The sequence below is a fragment of the Triticum urartu genome, chromosome 3, assembly GCF_003073215.2.
Source record: "Triticum urartu cultivar G1812 chromosome 3, Tu2.1, whole genome shotgun sequence".
In the NCBI taxonomy this organism is placed as follows: Eukaryota; Viridiplantae; Streptophyta; class Magnoliopsida; order Poales; family Poaceae; genus Triticum; species Triticum urartu.
The window spans coordinates 326,549,677-326,575,334 of record NC_053024.1 but is presented as its reverse complement, the minus strand read 5'-3'; positions in this window follow the sequence as shown (position 1 = coordinate 326,575,334).

Here is a 25,658-nt window from a genome sequence, read left to right as displayed (position 1 = left end):
GATGCAACTCCTTCTTCTTCAACTCAAGTGGCAGCTAAGCAGCAAAAGTTCTGGTTGCCTCCTCCTCCTTCGTTCCGTCAGCCTTACCAGCAGAAGAGTAAAGGTGGCAATGGATCTTCCCACCCACCCAACCCAGGCTATCAGAACAAAGCTTCGTCTCATGCTCCAAGGTCAAGTGCTCCGTATCACCGTCTGCTCTCAGAGGTTACTTGCAACAAGTGTTAGCAGAAAGGGCACTATGCGAACAAATGCTTCAACCAAAGGTGCCTTCCGCCTCCTCCTCCTTTGAGATCTGCTAGCAATGCAGTGGTCAAGCATAATCCCAAGCATGCCAAGGTCAACATGATGAACGCAGCTCAGGCAGAGGACTCTTCAGAAGTAATCATGGGTAATCTTCATGTTAATGATATTCCTGCAAAAGTATTGTTTGATACTGGTGAATCGCTTTCTTTCATTTCAAGACCTTTTGTTGCCAAGAATGAGTTTGTGACCGAAAAGATTCCTTTCCCGTTGAAGATTGTGTCCCCGGGCAAGAAAATGACATCTAACAATTGCGTCCCGGATGTGTCTATCAAGATGGGCGACTATAAATTTCTGTCGTCTCCAATTGTTCTTGGTAACTCGGATATTGATCTAATTCTCGGCATGGACTGGCTTTCTAAGCACAAGGCTCAGCTTGATTGTGCTGCCAGGCAGATTCAATTGACACACTCGTCTGAGGATGTGATCATCTATGCCACTCGTGACGATACCATTCAGCTGTTTTCCCTCAATGAGAAGGGCGAGTTGAATGCCATCTCTCAGATTCCAGTTGTTTGTAAATATCAAGACGTCTTTCCAGAAGAGCTTCCAGGAATGCCTCCTCACCGGCCAGTTGAATTCGTCATCGATCTTGAGCCTGGCACTGAACCTGTTTGCAAACATCCTTACAAGCTTGGACCAGAAGAGTTGAAGGAGCTGAAGAAACAACTTGATGTACAAGAGCGTATGGGTCTGATCCGACTGAGTTCTTCTCCATGGGGTTGTGGTGTTCTTTTTGTAAAGAAGAAGGATGGAACAGACCGACTTTGTGTCGACTATCGTCCATTGAACAAGAAGACCATAAAGAAAAAGTACCCACTTCCCAACATCAATGAGCTATTCGAACAACTCAAGGGTGCTCAAGTATTCTCCAAGCCTGACCTCCGTATGGGTTATCATTAGATTCGCATTCGTGAACAAGATATCCCCAAGACAACATTCGGAACAAGCTATGGTTCTTATGAATACACTGTCATGTCTTTCGGCCTTGTCAATGCTCCTCCAACATTCTCTCGCATTATGAACTTCATCTTCAATCCCAACACAAATGATTTCATCTTGGTGTATCTCGATGATATTTTGGTCTTTTCCAAGAACAAAGAGGATCATGCCAAGCACTTGAGATTGGTGCTGGACAAACTCAGAGAACATTAGTTCTATGCGATGTTTTCAAAGTGTGAGTTTTGGCTCAATGAGGTTCTCTACCTTGGCCATATCATCTCCACCAAGGGCATAGCTGTTAATCCTGAGAAGGTGTCTGCAATTGTGAATTGGGAACCGCCTCAGAATGTGAAGCAGCTACGCAGCTTTCTTGTGCTTGCAAGCTATTGTCGAAGATTCGTTGAGAATTTCTCTAAGATTGCAAAGCCTCTTTCCAACCTCCTCCAAAAGCATGTTAAGTATGTCCTGACGCCTGAATGTGACATCGCTTTCAACACCCTCAAACAGAAGTTAGTCACAGCTCCAGTTCTGACTCCTCCTGATGAATCCAAAGCATTCGAGGTTTTCTGTGATGCCTCCCTGCAAGGTCTCGGTGCTGTGTTAATGCAAGAGAAGAAAGTTGTGGCCTATACCTCTCGCCAGTTTAAGCCCAACAAAAAGAACTACCCCACTCATGACCTCGAGTTGGTGGCAGTTGTCCATGCTCTTTTAACATGGAGACATCTCTTGTTGGGAAGGAAAGTGGACATCTTCACTGATCATAAGAGTCTCAAGTACATCTTCACTCAACCCAACCTCAACCTCAGGCAGACTTGTTGTGTCGAAATGATTCAAGAGTATAATCCAAGTATTTAATATACTCCAGGCAAGGCCAATGTCATTGCAGACGCTTTGAGCAGGAAGGCTTAATGCAACAGTTTGATTCTCAAGCCCTTCCAACCGGATCTTTGTGAAGCTTTCCGCAAACTTAATCTCCAAGTTGTTCCTCAAGGATTTCTTGCCAACCTCCAAGTCTCTCCTACTTTGGAAGATCAAATTCGTGAGGCACAACTTCTTGATGCAATGGTGAAGAAGGTGAATATTGGGATTGCCAAGAGCCAACCCAAGTACAAGTGCTATCCCCTTGATGACAAAGATACTCTATTCTTCGAGGATCGAATTGTTGTTCCTAAAGGTGACTTCGTAAAGTCATTATGAACGAGGCTCACAATTCACTCTTATTTATTCATCCTGGAAGTACAAAGATGTACCATGACCTCAAGCAGTCGTATTGGTGGACTAGAATGAAGCGAGAAATTGCTTAGTTCGTGAATGAATGTGATGTCTGCAGAAGAGTGAAAACAGAACACCAACGGCAAGCTGGTCTCCTCCAACCTCTTGCCATTCCAGAATGGAAGTTTGACCATATTGAGATGGACTTCGTGACTGGATTTCCCAAGTCCAAGCGTGGAAATGATGCTATCTTTGTCGTCATCGAGAAGCTTACAAAAGTGGCTCATTTTCTTCCTATCAGAGAATCTATCATAGCAGCTAAGTTGGCAGAGCTATATACCTCCAGGATTGTCTCCTTGCATGGCATTCCGCAGTGGATATTTTCAGATCATGGAAGCATCTTCACTTCTAAGTTTCGGGACTCCTTTCAGAAGTCCATGGGCACAAACATTCGCTTCAGCATAGCCTTTCATCCTCAAACTAGTGGACAAGTCGAGCGAGTCAATCAAATTCTTGAAGATATGCTCAGGGCTTGTGTCATTTCTTTTGGTATGAAGTGGGAAGATTGTCTTCCATATGTCGAGTTCTCCTACAACAACAGCTTCCAAGCGAGTTCGGGCAAGGCCCCATTCGAGATTCTCTATGGCAGAAAGTGTCGTACTCCTCTTAATTGGTCAGAGACTGGTGAACACCAACTTCTTTGCAATGACTTAATCACAGAAGCTGAAGAAATGTGTAAAGTCATCCATGAAAATCTCAAAGCCGCGCTATCGCGCCAGAAGAGTTACTATGATAGCAAGAATCATGACTTGGCTTTCAATATCGGAGACCATGTCTACCTCCGCGTCTCTCCAATGAAAGGTACTCGTCGCTTCGGTATCAAAGGGAAGCTTGCCCCAAGATACATGGGTCCTTTCAAGATCATTGGAAAAAGAGGCGATCTCGCCTATCAACTTGAGCTTCCGTCCAACTTTGCAAATGTGCACGATGTGTTTCACGTGTCACAGCTTCGCAAGTGTTTCAAGACGCCTGAGCGCACCATCAACTTCAAAGAGATTGATCTCCAAGAAGACCTGTCTTATCATGAGCATCTCGTTGCAATCCTTGAAAAACCTGAGCGCAACACTCGCAACAAGTCTATCAAATTCCTGAAAGTGAGGTGGTCACATCATTCCGACCGAGAAGCCACCTAGGAATGCGAGGACCACCTCCGTTCCGAATATCTGGAGTTCTTTAAGTCCTAGATCTCGGGACAAGATCCTTTCGTAGTGGTGGAGTGTTGTAACGCCCCGGATGTAGCTTACCATATTTGTACTCCAACTCTTGCCATTTTTGGCTCTAAGTTATGATATTCCCTCGTGGTTGGGTTTTGTCTTTGTTTTGCTTTTTGTCCATGTCATGCATTTCATATCATGTCATAATGTGCATCGCATTTGCATACGTGTTCGTCTCATGCATCCGAGCATTTTTCCCCGTTGTCCATTTTGCAATCCGACACTCCTACGTCCTTCGGCGTCCCCTTTTGCCTCTTTTCATGTGCGGGTGTTAAACTTTCTCAGAATGGACCGAGATTTGCCAAGCGTCCTTGATACACCACCGGTAGACCGCCTATCAAGTTTCGTGCCATTGGAGTCTGTTTGATACTCCAACGGTTAACCGGGGAACCGTAAAGGCCTCGTGTGTGTTGCAGCAAAACACGCCTACAAAGTGGCCCAATAAACCATCCAAACCCCCTCCATCCTCTCGTCCGTTCGATCACGATCATGTGGCCGAAAACCGCACTCCATTTGGACTCTCCTAGCTCCCTCTAGCTATAAAAACAGCCCCCCCCCCCTCTGAAATTCGCAGTCCAAAACCCTAAATTTCCCCTCCACGCCGTTGGACATGTCCGGGCGACGCCGGACAAATCATGCCGCCGCCCCGAGCCACTCAGCCCGCGCCACGTGTCGCCACCGCACCGGCGCGCGCCGCCGGCCCACTTGACCCACGGCGGGGCCCCGAAGCCCGCACGTCAGCCGCCCCGTGCCCGAGGCGCCCGAGGCACTCCCCGCGCGAGCGCCGCCGCCCCCGCGTCCGTCGACCGCCGCCTTCGCCGCCCTGGCTCGCCGCCCGCCGCCTCGCCGGTCGCCGCCGCCCCACGCCGAGCCCCGCGCCGCCGCCGCAGGAGCCGCCCCCTTCTCCGGTCATCTTCGCCCAACGCCGGATCCGCGCTGCCCTGCTCTCCTTCGTACTCCAGCCGTCGTCCCCTCCATCTCCGGTGATCCTCAATCCGTGCGCCGGTGAACCCTAGATCTATTCCGGAGAGGTCCTTTTTCCACTAAGTCTTTGTCATCTACTATAATTTCTATCTCTTTACTACATGCCATAACTCTGTCATCGTAGCTCCGTTTCTTGCGCATAATATATCAAATTGTTCATCTGGATGTGCTCTTAATTTTGTTCCATTGTGACCTGCTTGTTTGAGTCCATATTGATGCCCAAATGGTTGATGCAAGAGTGTTATAAAATGTTAGTTCCTGTTACTTAATAGATCTTGAGCATTTGTCATTTTTGCCATGATTATTGTGTGCTGCATATGGGCATGCGCTCTACATGTGTTTTGAGCTATGCCATGCCATCTTTACAGGGGTGTATGCCATGTATTTTTGTGATCAATGTGGTGACTATCACATGCATGCAAAGTAGCTCTCTAATATTGCTGATTTCAGGGACTTAGATTTTCACTAAGTCATTGTTCTGCTGTTATTTTTATGTCATGTGTTCATGTTGCTACAGAGAGATGCATGCTTCTTTTGAGTATGTTCAATAAGGATGATTTTGACATATGGTTATGCTCTATCCATCCATGTCCCTGTTTTCATTTATGGAGTTCCCTAGCATGACTCAATCTTGCTCTACTTTTGCTATAAAATGTTCCTGGTAGATTGTTTACGTGTTAATCAATTTTGCCAAGGTTGTTGTAGTTGATCCATGCATGCTATGAGATTGTTCTTGCCATGGTTAGCTTCATGATCATGTATTCTTGCTGGTAGTATGCTTAGCTTGTCATGCAATGCCTTGTGTTGAGTGAATCGAGCTCGCAAAGAGGCCTTCATAATTCTGTTTTTGCCATGTCCAGTTTTCTGCTAAGTCCGAATCTGTTAACGAAACTTGCTATGTTTACATGGGTGCCATCATATGTTCTGATCCTTTTTGGCTTATGGTCAGTAAGGGACTTTTGTTACATGATTTGAGTGGATTCATTCCATGGCTTGTTTTGCTATGTTATACCCCTGTAGCATGTTGATATCTTGCTCTAAACATTGCTTCCTGATGTTAATTCCTGACATGTTATTTTCCCAAAGTCTGCGATGCTGATATCTTTTGCATTTTTGCCATGCTTGTTTAAACCTGCTCTTGTGTGATTAGCCGTATCTCAGTGTTCATCTTTTGTCAAGCATCTTGAGTAGATCACTTCCATGTGCTTTGTTGCTATGTTGGAGTGCAGTAGCTTAGTTTCTTGTTGCATTCTAGATGGCATCGTGCTGTTAATCGCAGAATTGTGCCATTCTTGTTTTGCTTGCCATTTGCAAACCGTGCATTCGATTCCGGTGATCTTTATATAGATTTCGACCGAAATCAACTCATCTTTCCAGCGGCACACTTGGTTTGCCAAGTTGAGGCCTGGTTCAATCTTTTACTTCCGGAGCATGCATATGCATTGCATATCACATCCCGCATGTCATGTCATGTTTTGCATCATGTTGCTTGCGCATTGCACCGTGGTTGATTGTGGTTTACTTTGCTTGTGTTCTTGCCTTGGGTAGAGCTGGGAGACGAGTTCGTGATAGAGGAACCCATTGAGTATGCTTACAAGGATCAAGCTTATGTCAACTCGGAGAACTTTGCAGGCAAGATGACCATACACTCAAAATCACTTCTACCTTTGCTTGCTAGTTGCTCGCTCTTTTGCTATGCCGCGATACCTACCACTTGCTATATCATGTCTCCCATATTGCCATGTCAAGCCTCTAACCCACCTTGTCCTAGCAAACCGTTGTTTGGCTATGTTACCGCTTTGCTCAGCCCCTCTTATAGCGTTGCTAGTTGAAGGTGAATATTGAGTTTGTTCCTTGTTGGAACATGATTATTGTTGGGATATCATTATTATATCTCGTTACTTTAATGCATCTATATACTTGGTAAAGGGTGGAAGGCACGGCCTTATGCCTGGTGTTTTGTTCCACCCTTGCCGCCCTAGTTTCCGTCATAGCGGTGTTATGTTCCTTGATTTTGCGTTTCTTACGCGGTTGGGTTATAATAGGAACCCATTGACAGTTTGCCTTGAATAAAACTCCTCCAGCAAGGCCCATACTTGGTTTTACCATTTGCCACCTAAGCCTTTGTCCGTTGGGTTCCTTGGACTCAAGGGTCATCTTTATTTTAAACCCCCGGGCCAGTGCTCCTCTGAGTGTTGGTCCAAAAAGAGACACTTGCAGTGCCACCTCGGGGAAACTTGAGGGTTGGTTTTAGTTGTACGTAGTGTTCATCCGGTGTGCCCTGAGAACGAGATATGTGCAGCTCCTATCGGGATTTGTTGGCACATCGGGCGGCTTTGCTGGTCTTGTTTTACCATTGTCGAAATGTCTTGTAACCGGGATTCCGAGTCTGATCGGGTCATCCTGGGAGAAGGAATATCCTTTGTTGACCATCAGAGCTTGTGATGGGCTAAGTTGGGACACCCCTGCGGGGTTTTCAACTTTCGAAAATCGTGCCCGCGGTTATGGGTAGATGGGAATTTGTTAATATCCGGTTGTAGAAAACCTTACACTTAACTTAATTAAAATGAATCAACAGCGTGTGTAGCCGTGATGGTCTCTTTTCGGCAGAGTCCGAGAAGAGAACACAGTCTCGTGTTATGATTGAACGTAAGTAGTTTCAGGATCACTTCTTGATCTTTGTAGCTTCTCGACCATGCTTTGCTTCTCTTCTCGCTCTCATTTTCATAAGTTAGCCACCATATATGCTAGTGCTTGTTGCAGCTCCACCTCACTACATTTTCCTACCCATAAGCTTAAATAGTCTTGATCATGAGGGTGTGAGATTGCTGAGTCCCCGTGACTCATAGATTACTTCCAAAACCAGATGCAGGTGCCGATGATGCCAGTGCAGGGGACGCTACCGAACTCAAGTGGGAGTTCGACGAGGATTTAGGACGTTACTATGTTTCCTTTCCGAACGATCAGTAGTGGAGCCCTGTTGGGGCGATCGGGGACCTATGCATTTGGGGTTGTCTTTATTTTGGTTCCGTAGTCAGACCGCTTTTGTATCTGGATGATGTAATGCTATATTTATGTATTGTGTGAAGTGGCGATTGTAAGCCAACTCTTTATCTCTTTCTTATTCAGTACATGGGATGTGTAAAGATTACCCCTCTTGCAACATGCCTACTATGCGGTTATGCCTCTAAGTCATGCTCCGACACGTGGGAGATATAGCCGCATCGTGGGTGTTACACAACTCCACAATCTTGTCGGAGCCTCCCAAGTGACACCTAACCAATCTAGGAGACACCACTCTCCAAAAGGTAATAGATGGTGTGTTGATGATGAACTCCTTGCTCTTGTGCTTCAACTGATAGTCTCCACAACACTCAACTCTCTCTCTCACAGATTTGGATTTGGTGGAAAGATGGTTTGAGTGGAAAGCAACTTGGGGAAGGCTAGAGATCAAGATTCTTGTGGTTGGAATGGAATATCTTGGTCTCAACACACGAGTAGGTGGTTCTCTCTCAGAAAATGTATGCTGGAAGTGTAGGCACGTTCTGATAGCTCTCTCCAGAAATGGAGGATGGGTGGCGGGGTATATATAGCCTCCACATAAAATCTAACCGTTACACACAATTTACTAAACTCGGTGAGACCGAATCATGAAACTCGGTCAAACCGATTTAGTTCAAAATATGAACGTTAGGATTTTCGGTGGGACCGACATGTCAATTCGGTGGGTCCGGTTTCATTGGGGTTAGGGCATAACGTAATCTCGATGAGACCGATCACATAAACTCGGTAGGACCAATTTCTGTAATAGGGAAACAGAGAGTTGGTCAGGCAAACTCGGTGGGACCGAATCGCTCATTTTGGTGAGACCGAAACATTACAAAAGGGAAACAGAGAGTTTGCATTGCGAACTTGGTGGGACCGATTGCTCGTATCGGTTGGACCAAAACGTTACGAAGGGAAACAAAGAGTTTGCAACCCCATCTCGGTGAGACCGAGATCCCTATCGGTGAGACCGAAGTGAATAGGGTTTCTGGCAGTGGCTATGTCAAATGAACTCGGCGGCACCGGATAGATAATTTCAGTGGGGCAGTGTTTGACTTTTGGTTTGGGACATATGTGGATATGAGAAAGTGGTTGAGGGCTTTTGGAGCATATCACTAAGCATTTTGAGCAAGCAAGCCATTAAGCAACACCTCATCCCCTTTTAATAGTATTGGCTTTTCCTATGGACTCAATGTGATCTTAGATCACTAAAATGAAAATGTAGAGCCTTGAGCTTGAGCTAATATGTGTCCGTAGCATTTTGAGGGGTCTACATTCCTAATCCATGCCATGCTAATCATTGAACTTTCTGAAATGATCATCTTGAAATACATTGGTTCAATGAGCTATATGTTGTTAGGAATTACCAAAACCACCCAGGGATAGTTGTACTTTCAGTGGCCGACACCCTCACCAGGCTTCAAATTGAAGGTTGCTGGGATACATGACGTGTATATGGTGGTAAGTGGTGAGAGCGTGTGTGAAGAAGTACATCCCTATAGGGTAATATGATCTATTCGGATAGCCACGTTCTCGGATATGGACTACTTGGAAAGCTTATATTGCTCATAGGCAAGTTGAAATGGACACTCTGAAATGCGCAAGATAAGTGTGAGTGCTATGGATAGCCTTCCCATCGGAAGAAAGGATCGGATCCATAGTGGTGTATTGATATGGTGAATACGTGGACTCGTGTGTGCTTTCCCACCTCAAAGAAAATACTGGTAGTTGTAGTACAAGATTGCCACTGAGCCAAATCTGGCTTGCTGTAGTTAAACTCATAGTTTAAAAAACCAGACCGGACCGGCGGTCGAACCGGAAAAAACTGGAACCGGCAGCCTCAACTATTTTTTAAGGTAATAGGACCATTTTGTAACCAGACTGAAGAAAACCGATCAAACCGGCCGGTTTTCTAGAAAAATGGTGGAAAAACTGGACCGTTGAACTGAGAAAAAACAGGAAAATGTTTTAATAGAAAGTGGGAAAGTGGGATTCGAACCAAGGTCGTGTGAGCAGTATGTGGGGCCTGCCCATGGCCCAATAACCAACTTGGTTGTGCTACTTTGTTGTCCACTACATGGATATAATTTTATTTGACCATTGCTTCATAGTATATTAATCAACATATATTATTTTATTGCTTAAAAACTGATAATCGAACCGGTGAACCGGCGGTCCTACTAGTAAAAACCTGAACTGACAACCTTTCTGGTTCGGTTTTTTAAAACTATTGTTAAACCCCACAACCCCTTTGTCGATACCTGATGCATATGAAGTTAGTTCTAATGAAAGTCTTGCTGAGTACATATGTACTCACATGTGCTTAGTTTATGTTTTTGCAGAGGAGACTTCAGTCGCACTAGTAGTTCCACGTGGGCTTCGATGATTAGCTTGAGAATCCCAGCTAGAGGTCTGGTTCCTTTGGAGGATCTTGTAGATATGTAGTATTTCTTTTCAATTGTCCTTACTCATACATGTTTATGCTTCTATTTCTTATATGACTTTGTACGCTGGGTCATGAAACCCATGTTTGTAATATCATGTTATGTATGGCTCTTCCGGGCCTCTTAAATAAATACTTTGAGGCGTAGAGTTATGCTGTGATGCCATATTGTACCAACACATACTTGCATGTTTTTTTGCATACGTATGATGTGTATTGCTATGTGTTGGGTCACGACAGAAGCTCCCAACCATGGAGGACTATGTTTGAGGCGGCTAATGGCGGCGGTCCAAGGTGGGAAAAGCAGGGGATATGGAGAGGAGCTCACAGCGGGGCTAGAGGAGCAGACGGTGAGGTCGGGGGTGTAGCGATGGTTGTGGATCGAGCGATGGCAGCGGTGGATATAGTCGACGGAGATGAAAATTGCGCCGGCTCGGAGGTGCTCCAGCTCGAATCCGCGCTTATAGTCGATGCAAAAGAGGACGACAACGCTCCTGGACATGGTGCGGCAACGAGGGATGGTCGGTGGCCACAGGATCAACGGCGAGCGGTGCGGCGATGGTTTGGTTGTGTGTGGGGGAGATGAAAGCGGCGCGAGGGAGAGAGGGAATGGAAGTTAGGATTCTCCAGGGGATCAAGAGGGCCTTTGTAGTGCGCAGAGGGTGCCTGGATGGCCGGCACATCGGCATGGCATGGCCATGGCCAGTGGATGGCCGCCACGCACTCTCTTCCTCCTGCAGCTGGAGGTAGGGGACATTTTGATGGTGGGCTGGGCCTAATGGAAAAATTCCCTAGAGGCAATAATAAAATGGTTATTGATCATATTTCTCGTTCATGATAAATGTTTATTATTCATGCTAGAATTGTATTGTCCAGAAACATAAATACATGTGTGAATACATAAACTACATTGTGTCCCTAGTAAGCCTCTACTAGACTAGCTCGTTGATCAAAGATAGTTAAGGTTTCCTAACCATGGACATGAATTGTCATTTGATAATGGGATCACATGATTAGGAGAATGATGCGATGGACAAGACCCAACCATGGGCTTAGCATAAGATCGTATCACTTAGTTTATTTGCTATAGCTTTCTTCGCGTCAAATATTACTTCGGCAGACCATGAGATCATGCCACTCTCGGATACCGGAGGAATATTTTGTGTGCTATAAAACTTCACTTCGTATATGGGTGATCATAGAGGTGCTCTACAGGTATTTCCTAAGGTATTTGTTGGGTTGCATTGGTCGAGACTGGAATATGTCGATGTGTGTGATGGAGACATATCTCTAGGCCCTCTAGGTTATACAACATCACTAGAAGCTTGCAAGCATGTGACTAATGAGTTTAGTCACGAGATCCTATATCACTGAACTAGTAAAGAGACTTGTCGGTAAGAGATTGAACTAGGTATGGAGATATCGATGATCGAATCTCGGGCAAGTAACATATCGCCGGACAAAGGGAATTGTATGAGGAATTAACTGAAATCCTTGACATTGTCGTTCAACAGAAAAAGACCTTCGTGGAATATGTGGAAACCAATATGGGCACTGATAGAGGCGAAGGTGTCCCGATGTTTCGATGAGATGGTGGCTATCATTTTCTGTGGGAGTCGACCTTGACAATCCGACTATGAACGTGTGTGACGTCGCGCCTTAGCAATCGCTAAACCAACTTCCGAGGGGTTATTGACCACGCCGGAGCATGATCAACCTGACCACGAGGGTCTATTTCCTGCGAAAAAACAAAGAACAAGCAATAAACTGAGATTGCAATCTGGATATTGCGAATATAAGAGGAAAGCTTCATTAATGAAGGTGAGGTTCTGTGACGCCTTTGTCTAGTCGTTGAACACAAACGAAGTACGCGAAGTTGCAGCTATGGTGAACTTTTAATCTAAACAAAACACAAAGTCTAAACAACGCCCTAAGTGTTGTATATATGGAGGAAGAGGGGGGGAATTCCGTGGCCCTTGGAGGAGGGGTCCGAAACCAACCCTAACTCTTGTTTCCCCAGACATACAGACTCTAAAAACAACCTATACTTAAGTATTTCGAAATTACATGGGCCTGGCCCAATAATAAGGTGATGCAACACCTAGAATAGCCTCTGGACAAGATTTATGAAGTGGCATCTTGTATATTTCGTACAAGGCTTCATGCACTCATTATGGTGGCTTCAAAGTCCTAAAATCATCACTTGTAACTCCGTTCCTGTTCCCCTTGCGCATGTCATCCTCTCCATGTTTGGTCTTTCTCCAGTGTTCATCCCTCTTATCCATGTCAGGCCCTTCATTTGTAAGCAAAACAAATGTATCCAATTTAGGCAGCATCATATTCTCATGAACATTAGAATCATTAACAAGAAACGGAAGTACCTGATAATTTAATTGGCGTGCGCGAGCTCTAGTAATTGGTCCGGTATATGTAGCAGTAGGGGCTGTGGGTGTAACAATGGCATTGATGTCCTCACCATCCTCCCCTTCTTGAAATGAAGTAGTCCTCGACGAAAGCTCATCTTCCTCACCCAAATAAGGCTTCAAATCTGCAATGTTAAAGGTGGGACTAACCCCAAAATCTGCAAGCACCTCAAGTTTATATGCATTATCATTTATTTTCTCTAACACCTTAAAAGGACCATAAGCACGCGGCATTAGCTTTGATTTGCGCAAAATAGGAAACCTATCCTTATGAAATGTAACCAAACAAGATATCTAGGTGCAAAGACAACATGTTTTCTACCCTTATGTCGCGATCCGACCAAAGGCGGTCAAATCTCTGTGTATAAGTGCCATCCCTGGATCGGTAATGCTGACACACACAGTACTCGAGGATTTATAACAGAGTTCAATCACACACTTATTACATAGAATGTCTCAAAGAGAGAACTTATTACAATAATATGGTTGAAGGCCATCTAATGAAGATAACAGCGGAAGCTTCGAAGGTGAATGAGTCCATCAACTCCAACGGCATAGCTGAGTGCATGACAACGACCTAGCTGTAACGCCCCGAGACCGATGTGCCAAGTGTCTTCCAGTTATTCGCTGTTGTTGCCATGTCATTCGCTTGCGTGTTGCATCTTTTCATGTCATCATGTGCATTGCATCATCTTGTTTTCAAAACCTGCATCCGTCCGGGTTCCCCCAGTTCCGTCCGTTGTCCGTTCTGAGCCCAGACACACTTGCACGCGCCCGTGGCACGTCCAAAATAGTATTTTATAAGTGGCCAGAAAATGTTCTCGAAATGGGATGAGAGTTGGCGTGCGGTCTTGTTATAGTGTAGGTAGACCGCCTGCCAAGTTTCATCGCATTCGGAGTCCGTTTGACGCCCCAACGGATAACTATAGCAGCAGTATAGCCGGTCTACCGTCAGACGTTTTCGATCTCCGGAAACCGTGCCGGGCTGCATCTCTCCCCTCTCCTCTCAGACCAAACCGCTCTCCACAGTCCTCCTAGGCCCAGCCTACCCCTCTTTGCGCCGCGCATAGACCTCTCATGCGCGTCCGAGACTGTCCCGAACCCGACCCGGGCAGTCGTCACCGTTGGATCCGGATCATCCCCAAATATCTACAAAACATCTCCGTTTTGTTAATTGGACTTCCTAACATATATTTTCTCGATCGTCCGATTATATCGTACGGACCGAATACCCCCTAACCTAATCCAACCTGCTATATAAAGAGGCTAACCCTAGTCCTAACCTGTCCCATCCTCCTATTCCATGTCGCCGCCACCACTCACCATCCCACCTCGGGATCTCCTCCCGATACAAATTCTCTCCGACCCTCTCCCTTGATTTTTGCCGCCACCCAACCAATGCACTCCTTCCAAATCCAACGATCCCCTCCTCTGCTCGCTCGTCCCCGAGCACCTCGATCCACCAGCGCCGCCTCGCCCGAGTACTAGACGCCAACGGCGACAATCACCACCGAACCAGCAGGCCCTGCGCCTCATCCTTCTTCCTTCCCCTTGTCCTCCCGTTCTTGCTCCCTTTCTCCTTTCTCCTTTCTCTTTTCTCTCTCCCTCTCACATCTCTCTCTTCCAGGTACCCAGGAGCTATCCCGCCTCGCCATGGACGCCAAGGCCGAGCCGCCGTGTTCTTCTCTCGAATCCAGCGAATCAAACCGCTATTGGAGTCCTCCGCGCCGGCCTGGACCCAAGCCTCCTTAGCCAGCGCCATGCCTGCGCCTCCCGAGGAGTTCGTCGCCTCCACCTCGTTCTGCTGGAGCAAGCCCCACTGCGCCGCCCTGCGCAAGCCGCCGGAGCCTGCTTCCACCCGCGCGGCTGCGGCATCCGCTGCCTCGGCCCTTCACCGAGCTCCTCGAGTCCCGCTGCTGCATCCTCTCCATCCTGCTCACCCCATGCCTCCTCTGCATCGAGCCAAGCCGCTTCAATGCCCGCTGCGATGAATGGTTCGCTGCCACTCCAGGCCGCCACACCTGTAGTCCGCCGCCGTCGCTAAGTCCCTCACCTCGCCGCCCCTATGCCCCGCTCGCCGGAGTTCGACTCCCACCCGTCGCGCCCCTGCTTCTTCTGTGCCAAAGACGAGCTAGTGGAGCCCGCGTTGACTCCCTCCGTTTTGTCCGAGCGGCCTCGCTACTCGCCTGGGCCGGCCTCCTCTCCAGCTGCGGCCCAGCAGCCTCCAAGCCCAGATCCGGCCTACCTCACCACCGTCCAGCCCAAGACCCGCTGTGAGACCCCCCAGCCCCTCCTGTGCACTGATGGGCCAACCAGATCCGGCCCGTATCGTGTTTTTTTTACATAGAACGTTTTTCCTTTTTTTCAGAGAATGTTGTTTTGCAGATAGGTCCCTAAACTTCATGCATATAATAACTTAAGAACCGTGCATCGGATTAAAACAATTTATATATGAAACTTGCTTAGAATTTTGTCTAGTTTCATAATATGTCATTTTCATCCATGTTTAAAATGTCTTAAAATGATGTTTGTGTATTTTTTCTTAATGCCATGCTAAAATGCTTTAATTCATAACAAATTAACCGTAGCTCCAATTTTAATAAACATTATATGTAAATGGGGTAGAATTTTTCCTAGTTTAACATGGTGGCATCATATTGCATGTTTAACAACTCTAAAATATGGTTTAGGGTAGAACAGGACCAAACCTAATATATGCACATGAGGAGTTTCCGGATTTGTTGTTTGTTATTTCCGGCCTCATTTAAACTTGCCTAGATAGATAGTTTCTTTATGCTTCACCTCTTGCCTGTTTAACAACATTTAATATTGTTGGGTACCTAAACGAGATCGAACTAAATAATTTGAATGTGGTGTTTCGTCAATATGCAACCCGTTGCATGTTGAGCTCCACTTAATTTGTAGGATTGTTTGTGCATTTTGCCATGCCATGCTTCGTTAAAACGGACATGCATCATACTTGATTGTGCATCATGCCATGATTATGTGGTGGTTGTTTACTATGTTGTTTGCTTCTTTCCGGTGTTGCTTCTTCGGGTTGTTACCGATAACGTCGCGTTTATGAGGACCCGTTCGACTACGTCCGTTTGTCTTCTTCATGGACTCGTTCTTCTTCCTTGCGGGATTTCAGGCAAGATGATCATACCCTCGAAATCACTTCTATCTTTGCTTGCTAGTTGCTCGCTCTTTTGCTATGCCTATGCTGCGATACCTACCACTTGCTTATCATGCCTCCCATATTGTTGAACCAAGCCTCTAACCCACCTTGTCCTAGCAAACCGTTGTTTGGCTACGTTACCGCTTTGCTCAGCCCCTCTTATAGCGTTGTTAGTTGCAGGTGAAGATTGAAGTTTGTTCCTTGTTGGAACATGGAGATCGTTCCTTGTTGGAACATTGTTTACTTGTTGGGATGTCACAATATATCTTATTTAATTAATGCATCTATATACTTGGTAAACGGTGGAAGGCTCGGCCTTATGCCTGGTGTTTTGTTCCACTCTTGCCGCCCTAGTTTCCATCATATCGGTGTTATGTTCCCAGATTTTGCTTTCCTTACGCGGTTGGGCTATAATGGCAACCCCTTGACATTTCACCTTGAATTAAACTCTTCCAGCAATGCCCAACATTGGTTTTACCATTTGCGACCTAGCCTCTTTTTCCCTTGGGTTCCACAGACTCGAGGATCATCTTATTTAAACCCCCCTGGGCCAGTGCTCCTCTGAGTGTTGGTCCACCTCGTCAGCCGCCGGTGGCCACCAGGGGCAACTCTGGGCTGGCCTACCAGAAGTTTAGACAATCTGAGTGTGCCCTGAGAACGAGATATGTGCAGCTCCTATCAGGATTTGTCGGCACATTCGGGCGGTGTTGCTGGATTTGTTTTAACTTATCGAAGTTGTCTTGTAGAACCGGGATACCGAGTTTGATCGGAATGTCTCGGGAGAAGGTATATCCTTCGTTGACCGTGAGAGCTTGTCATGGGCTAAGTTGGGACTCCCCTGCAGGGATTTGAACTTTCGAAAGCCGTGCCTGCGGTTATGGGCAGATGGGAATTTGTTAATGTCCGGTTGTAGAAAACCTGAAGTTGACCTTAATTAAAATACATCAACCGCGTGTGTTACCGTGATGGTCTCTTCTCAGCAGGGTCCGGGAAGTGAACACGGTGTTGGAGTAATGCTTGACGTAAGTAGACTTGGTTCACTTCTTGATCATAGTTTATCGACCGTGCTTTTGCCTTCTCTTCTCGCTCTCATTTGCGTATGTTAGCCACTATATATGCTAGTCCCTTGCTGCAGCTCCACATCATACCTTTTACCCTTCCTATAAGCTTAAATAGTCTTGATCGCGAGGGTGCGAGATAGCTGAGTCCCCGTGACTCACAGATACTTCCAAAACCAGTTTGCAGGTGCCGATGTTACCGAGCAGGAGACGCAACCAAGCTCAAGGAGGAGCTCGATGAAGATCTTATCCTTTGTGTTGTTTCGTTCTAGTGGATCAGTAGTGGAGCCCAGTTGGGGTCGATCGGGGATCTGTGTAGCTTTTGGGGTAGTCTTCTTTTATTTTGGCTCCGTAGTCGGGCCTTGATTGTATTTGGTTGATGTAATGCTTTATTCATGTAATTGTGTGAAGTGGCGATTGTAAGCCATCTATGTATCTCTTTCCCTTATGTATTACATGGGTTGTGTGAAGATTACCTCACTTGCGACATTGCTTTCAATGCGGTTATGCCTCTAAGTCGTGCTTTGACACATGGGAGATATAGCCGCATCGAGGGCGTTACAAGTTGGTATCAGAGCCTTCCCCGACCTTAGGACCCCCCTGCTTTATCGAATTAGCTGACGAGTTGAGTCTAAAAAAAAGTTTTGAGTCATTTAGGAATTATATATCGGAGAGTTTAGGAATTCTTTTTACTCCCCAGTCCCTTCATCGCTCTGGTAAGGCATCCTGACGTAGAGTTTTGACTCTTCTCTTCTCAAATTTCACTAAAAAAAATTTAGGATCATGCAGGTATCTTGGAATCATTTCGATCAATTTGTGACGAGAACATTGTTCTTGGTGCCTCCTGTCATTTAGGGGTTGTGGCAGTGTCCCGGGGAGTTGAGCTCCGAGGTGTTGTTGTCACAATTTTATCGTTGCAGTTCTGGAATACCTGAGTTTAGTTTCACCGACATCGAAAATCTCTTTTATGCAGTTGTTGGTGAGATAACCTCGACGCCACCCAGTACTGGGGCGGGAGTTCGGGAGTATTGCCATAACTCGTATAACGGATGCTTTTCGAAGGTTGAGGTAGACGATTTCCGAAGGTTTCTTGGTTATGTGTTGAAGGATGGATACAGCTGGATGTAGGATTTGTGTAGTTTTGAGTGAGATATTATGCTTCCCCTATATCCCCAACACCTGATTGCAATAAACGGAAAGTTTCGGGAGTTTATAAGTGGGAATTCAATTAGTTCATAGGATATCTTTCTGACGGATGTATGATATGAAATTGGGGTTCGACGTCTAGTGGTCCGCCTATCCACGGTTGGTTTTACTGTGGTCTCGTTGTGTCTTAAAGAGTCCTTGGCTATGCCGACTCGGGGACGCTTCGTATGTCATGTGCACTGCCTTGTACATGATGGTGTTGTACGATCGAGACCGTGTAGGCCCCACCATGAAAACTTTGGGCGAAATCTCTATCATATGTTTGTTCTGGCTTATTCTGCAAGCCAATCCTTTGTTTTTTTCAGTTGTGGTATTCGAGTTGCTTCAATGTCAAATGTTGATTCCATACCTTTCCTAAGTGGTGTTCTCACATTTCTATGTGAATGCAAATCCTTCATGACAATCGAGATTGTCATGTTAATTCTTTTTCAACCGGTGTGTTTTTTCTTCAAGTGAAGCCAATCATTTCAACATCCGCAAGATCAAGTATCAGTTTCTTCTGAACGGTGTTTGTTTCATCCGTCTCCAAGTAGCCTTTGTTTTCCCCCCCCCCCCCCCCTTTTTTTCAAGGAACAATATTTCTTATTCAAGTATCATTTTATTGTTGTGAAGCCTCTCCATTCCTTTTCCGTTAATGTTCTTATCCGGTGATTCTCATGAGGATTCTAATGGAGCTTCAAGTTATCAGTATTCGTTCTTTTTCTTCTCCGGTGGAACCAATTCAAGCCTTGTTGACCATATTTTTTCCTCGTTTCAAATACCTTCTCATGCTGGTGCACCTCATATTCAGTCACTTCTCGCTATTTATTGTTCCGAAGTGCTCAAGATATCTCGAAGATTCGTGTTTCACTCTGCTTTCGTTCTAGATCTTTCGAGGATGTTACCTCATGCAAACCATTTAATTCAACTGGCACAATCTATCTTTTAAATCGTTCTACGGTGTTTCTTTTGAGTGGGCCCTTAACCCACAAGTCTTTTCCCAGGATCTTACCTGACTCTTCTTATTTTCCCGGAGCTATCCTCAAATTTCTTTTAGAAGTTTGACGTAAGAATGAATTTTCATCAGTCAGATGTGTTTCTCAAAGATCTCTCAATTTCTTTTCATCATGGGTTCAACCTTTCTAACATTCATCCCAGAGTATCACAACAACTCATGTTGATGTTTCGCATCGTCATTATCAACATTTGAAGACCGAAGAAGAGTTTTCCTCCAAATCTTATCGGTTCTTCCAAAGATTCGTGATTCTAGCTTGTTGCCATCCTCTCATAATGTAACGCCCCGGATATAACTTTCCCAATTTGTACTCCAACTCTTGCCATTTCCGGAATTAAGTTATTTATTTTTCACGGGTTCGGGTTTTTGTCTCCGTGTTTTGTTGTCGTTGTCATGCATCTCATATTGTGTTATCATGTGCATTGCATTTGCATACATGTTTGTCTCATGCATTCGAGCATTTTCCCCGTTGTCCGTTTTGCATTCCGCCGCTTCGTTCTCCTCCGGTGGTCATTTCTACCTTTCTTTCGTGTGTGGGGATTAAACATTTCCGGATTTGACCGAGACTTGCCAAGCGGCCTTGGTTTACTACCGGTAGACCGCTTGTCAAGTTTCGTATCATTTGGACTTCGTTTGATACTCCAATGGTTAACCGAGGGACCGAAAAGGCCTCTTGTGTGTTGCAGCCCAACACCCCTTCAATTTGGCCCAAAACCCACCTAACTCTGCTCCATCATCTAGAGCGTTTGATCACGATCGCGTGGCTGAAAACCGCACCTCATTTGGACTCTCCTAGCTCCCTCTACCCCTATATATAGATCCCCACATTCCAAATCCCGGGCGAAACCCTAGAAATCGTCCCGGTGCCACGCCGGACAAAGATCCCGCCGCCGGACACGTCCGCCGCCGCGCCCCAGCCAACCACCGCCCGCCACGTGGCTCCACTCCGGCCGCCGCCGCCGCAGCCCGCTCGGGCCCGGGGCAGGCCCATCCATCGCGCCGCCCCGCGCCTCCTCCTCCTCCAGGGCGCCCGACGCCGCCGAGCCGAGCCAACCTCCGCCGCGCCTGCTTCGGCCGCCGCGCGACCTCGCCGGAGAGGCAGCGCCGCTCTCCTCCGTCCGCCGCCGCCGTCTCGTCCCAGCTCGCCGCCGATGTCCGCCGGGGCCAGGGGGCCCGAGGCCGCCGCCCCGTCGTCTCCCCCCCTTCGGCGATCCCCGGCGTCAAGACCGGCTGCCGCGGCTCCTTTTTCCGGCGATCCTCGAGCTGCTACAGTGCCCGTGCCACCGCTACAGTGCTCCGGGCCCGATCCGATCTGGAACCCTAGATCCGGCGGTCTAATTTTCTTCTAAGTCCTGAAAATTGCAGATCCATGTTGCCCTGTTCGAGGCCCCGTAACTTTGCATCCGTAGCTCCGATTCATGCATATAGCATATCAAAATGTTCATCTCAGATAGTACATCATTTCATTCCATTGCATAATTTTCATTTGAGTTCATCTTGATGCCTGAAATGCTCTTAGAAGAGGGCTACTTGAGTTAATTGTCAGATCTGCTACTCCATCTTAGACATTTGTCATTTTTGCCATGATTTTTGTGTGCATGATATGCCCTTGAGTTCTACATATGTTTTGTTAAGGGTTTTGTCATCTTTACAGAGGTGCAACCCATGTATTTTTGTGATGTGTGTGGTGACTAGTGCAAGCTTGCAAAGTGAGGCACCCGGTAACTCTGTTTTCAGGGACTTAGTAATTTCACAAAGTCATGGGATTGTTTAGTTCATGATGCCATATGTTCGTGTTGTTTCCTAGTGATCCGTGCCTCTTTTGAGGATGATAAGTAAAGGAGTTTTGTTAATATTATAGTGCTCTATCCATCCATTTCTTTGTTTGAAATTATGGAGCACCCTAGCTTGATTCAATCGAGCTCTACTTTTGCTTCGTTGTGAATCTGGGCAGATCGTCAACTTGTTTGCGATTTTGTCGGTGTTGTTGTAGTTGATCTGTGCATTCTATGCTATTGTTCTTGCCATATCTAGCTTGCATTTTGTGCCTTCTTAATGGATGTATGATTGCCTTGCCATGACTTGCACCGTACTGAGTGCATCGAGCTCGTAAACATGCCTACTTGAGTTATGTTTCAGCATGTGCCAGTTTTCACTAAGTCTGAAAACTGATTATGTTTTTGCTATGTTCGTGTGCTTGTTAGTATATTTTCGGATCCCTTTTGGCTCAAGGTCACTAAGGGACTTTTGTTAAGCTATTTGAGTAGCTCCATGACATGTTCTTCTTTGTCATATTCAGATCCTGTAGCATGTTGTTTTGTTGCTCCGAAGAGGGCTATATGATCTGAAATTTCAGACAAGTGTTAATTTCACGAAGTCTGAGATCTGTTTTCCATTTGCGTTTTTGCCATGCTTGTTTGAACCTGTTAATTGATGAATTGGCCGTAGCTCAGTGCTAGACTTTTGTTAAGCAGCTTGAATGCTTCCCTGCCATGTATTTTGTTGCCATGTTTGAGTGCTGTAGCATGTTCATTTCGTTGCATTTAGATGCCTACTTGCTGTAAATCGCAGACCGGTGTCATTTTTGAATCGCTTGCCATTTCCAACCCGTAACTCCGAATCCGGCGTTCTTTATATCGTTTTCAAGCGATTTCATCTCATCTTTCCAGTGGCACACTTGGTTTTCCATGTTGAGGCCAGGTTCATGCATATCCTGTCATATCTTGCATTTTGCATCCCGCATCGCATCCCGCATAGCATATCATCACTGCATCATATTGATTGATCCTTGCACGTGGTTGATTGTATCCTTGTTGCTTGTTTGTCTTGTTTGGGTAGAGCCGGGAGACGAGTTCGCTAACGAGGAGCTCGTTGAGTTTGCTTTTGAGGATCCAGTCAACTCTGACAGCTATGCGGGCAAGATGATCATACCCTCGAAATCACTACTATCTTTGCTATGCTAGTTTGCTCGCTCTTTTTCCATGCCATGCTACGATGCCTATCATTTGCTTGTCAGCCTCCCAATTTCCATGTCAAACCTCTAACCCACCATGTCCTAGCAAACTGTTGATTGGCTATGTTACCGCTTTACTCAGCCCCTCTTATAGCGTTGCTAGTTGCAGGTGAAGATTGGAGGCGTTCCTTGTTGGGACATTTATTTACTTGTTGGGATATCATCATATTATCTTGCTATCTTAATGCATCTATATACTTGGTAAAGGGTGGAAGGCTCGGCCTCTTGCCTAGTGTTTTGTTCCACACTTGCCGCCCTAGTTTCCGTCATAACGGTGTTATGTTCCCGGATTTTGCGTTCCTTACGCGGTTGGGTTATAATGGGAACCCCTTGATAGTTCGCCTTGATTAAAACTTTTCCAGCAATGCCCAACCATGGTTTTACCATTTTCCACCTAGCCTCTTTTTTCCTTGGGTTTCCGGAGCCCGAGGGTCATCTTATTTTAGCCCCCCCCCCCGGGCCAGTGCTCCTCTGAGTGTTGGTCCGAACTAGAGTCCTGTGCAGCGCCCCCTCAGGGAAACTCGAGGTTTGGTTTTAGTTGTATGGAGCGCTCATCTGAGTGTGCCCTGAGAACGAGATATGTGCAGCACATTCGGGCGGTGTTGCTAGTCTTGTTTTAACCTGTCGAAATGTCTTGAAGAACCGAGATACCGAGTCTGATCGGAACGTCTTGGGAGGAGGTCTATTCCTTCATTGACCGTGAGAGCTTGTCATGGGCTAAGTTGGGACTTCCCTGCAGGGATTGAACTTTCGAAAGCCGTGCCCGCGGTTATGGGCAGATGGGAATTTGTTAATGTCCGGTTGTAGATAGCTTAAACATAAACTTAATTAAAATGAATCAACCGAGTGTGTTACCGTGATGGCCTCTTCTCGGCGGAGTCCGAGAAGTGGACACGGTGTTGGAGTAATGTTTGCACAGGTTGCTCTCTAGTTTCTCGCTTGCGCTTTTCCTTCTCTTCTCGCTCTCATTTGCGCATAAGTTAGCCACCATATATGCTAGTCGCTTGCTGCAGCTCCACATATATTTACCTTACCCTACCTATTAAGCTTAAATAGTCTTGATCGCGTGGGTGCGAGATTGCTGAGTCCCTGTGGCTCACAGATTACTATTACACCAGATGCAGGTCCACGTGATTCCACTCCAGGTGACGCGTACGAGCTCAAGTGGGAGTACGACGAGGACTCTCAACGTTACTATGTTTCCTTTCCTGATGATCAGTAGTGGTGCCCAGTTGGGGGTGATTGGGACCATGTCGCATGTTGGGTTTTCTTCTATTTTGGCGCCGTAGTCGGGCCATGAGTGTTTGGATGATGTATGTTATTTATGTACTTGATTGACGTGGCGAGTGTAAGCCAACTATGTTATCCCTTTTCATTATTTATATTACATGGGATGTTTGTGATGATTACCTGACTTGCGACATATGCCTTCAATGCGATTATGCCTCTAAGTCGTGCCTCGACACGTGGGAGATGTAGTCGCATCGAGGGTGTTACACATAATTATTTTTGATTGTGGGAATTCTTTTCACCCATCCGGTGCAATTCAGGAGTCCTTTCAGTTTGATTTTTTCGGAGGCCATCTTTTCAAATATTATTCATTGCAGCTCTCAGTTCTTTTTCTCCAATCTTACTGGTGCATCGTTCAAGTGATCTCTAATCAGTCGTGATCCCTTCGTTCTCATGTATCTAGATTCTCTCAAGCATCTTCATTCATTTGCTAATTCTTCCCGATGTTTTCTTTATCTTCTCTTCGTTCATTTTTTTAATTCTTACGGTGGTTCGTTCAAGAGTTCTCGCCATTCGTTATCATATCAATTTATTCGTTGTTTTCAATCCTTCCGGTGGTTCATTGAAGACCTTATTAAGTTTGCACCAAATCTATCTTCATCCTTTCTATGAGAATAAGTAGTATGCCAAAGCCATCGATTGTCATCAAGTTAATTGGTGAAGGATAAAGCATAATGCAATTGTTATTCTTGTTTCATCAAGTTTATTCAATTTCTTTTCCGGAGTGGTTCAACGTATCACATTCTCAGTTCGAGATGCTTATCTTTTCTTTTTGGGAGTTCCATGTTTTCCGCATTATATCATCACGAAGATCCATCTAAATCATTGCAAGGATTCACCTTGTGTTTTCAATTTCTCTTTCTTTTTATTCTTTTGTTACCGGAGTTTCTTCATGGAGGCTATACATGATGGTTCATCAAAGAAATAATTCCTTCTCCTAGCGTTCATTGAGATTCTTTTCAAAGGAGCTCAGGCTTTCTTCATCTTGCTATCCAGAGTGCAATTCTTTCTTCCATATTATTGGAGGTGGTATTATGTCATTCTTGATAATTTGAGTTCATGTTTTCATGATTCACATGTTGTCAAGAATGAGATATTTTAAATCCATCAATCTCGTCATTGGAGTTATCTTGGGTTATATTTCACCTAAAGCCTTCCCTAAGGATTGTTGCTATAATGGTGCTCATATATGATCCAAGTTCTTCATCTACCCTCCCGGTGAAATAAGCTTCTCGTCTCCTTGTTCATGCCAATCCAATTCTTCTTCCCGTGAGTGGCAAGTTGTCACCTCATAATTTTTGAGATGTATTCCATAATACCATATCAAGATTATTCTTTTCATTGTTGGTTTTCCAACAACTCTGTTCTAGCATTTGTTGTAAGCGTTCTCCCTCGAGATCTTGTTTCCCTTTGTTCATCCCATTCCATTGTTACTTTTGTTCCGGAGGCTTTGTGATGTTGCTCTCTTCAACCCATCATCTTGGTTGTCAAGATCATGTTTAGTTCCTTCCATTTTCAGTCGAAGTGCTGCCCAAATTATGCCATTCTTTCCCTCTCTATCTTGTTTTTAGCCGGAGTGTTGTGCCTTTTTCCTCAACTTCTTTTCGTCTTATCAAGGCTTGTACCACTTTTCAATCGGAGTGCTGCCCGAATTTGTTCTTCCTTGTTACTCTTCTCAAACGGAGTGTTTTCAACTTTGTTCATCTCCGTTGTTGTCTTTCTTTCATTTGTTCAACCTCTCAAGGTTCTTTGGTTTCACTCGTTTGTCAAAGAAGCAACTTAGTTTTACCTCTCCTCTTCCTCTTCCTTTTTTCCATCCGGTGCCATTCTAGATCTCGGGACAAGATCCTCTCATAGTGGTGGAGTGTTGTAACGTCCCGAGACCGATGTGCCAGGTGTCTTCCAGTTATTCGCTGTTGTTGCCATGTCATTCGCTTGCGTGTTGCATCTTGTCATGTCATTATGTGCATTATATCATCTTCTTTTCAAAACCTACATCCGTCCGGGTTCCCCCAGTTCCGTCCATTGTCCGTTCTAAGCCCAGACACACTTGCACGCGCACGTGGCACGTCCGAAATAGTATTTTATAAGTGGCCGGAAAACGTTCTCGGAATGGGATGAGAGTTGGCGTGTGGTCTTGCTATAGTGTAGGTAGACCGCCTGCCAAGTTTCATCACATTCGGAGTCCGTTTGACGCCCCAACGGATAACTATAGCGACAGTATAGCCGGTCTAGCGTCAGACGTTTTCAATCTCCGGAAACCGTGTCGGGCTGCATCTCTCCCCTCTCCTCTCAG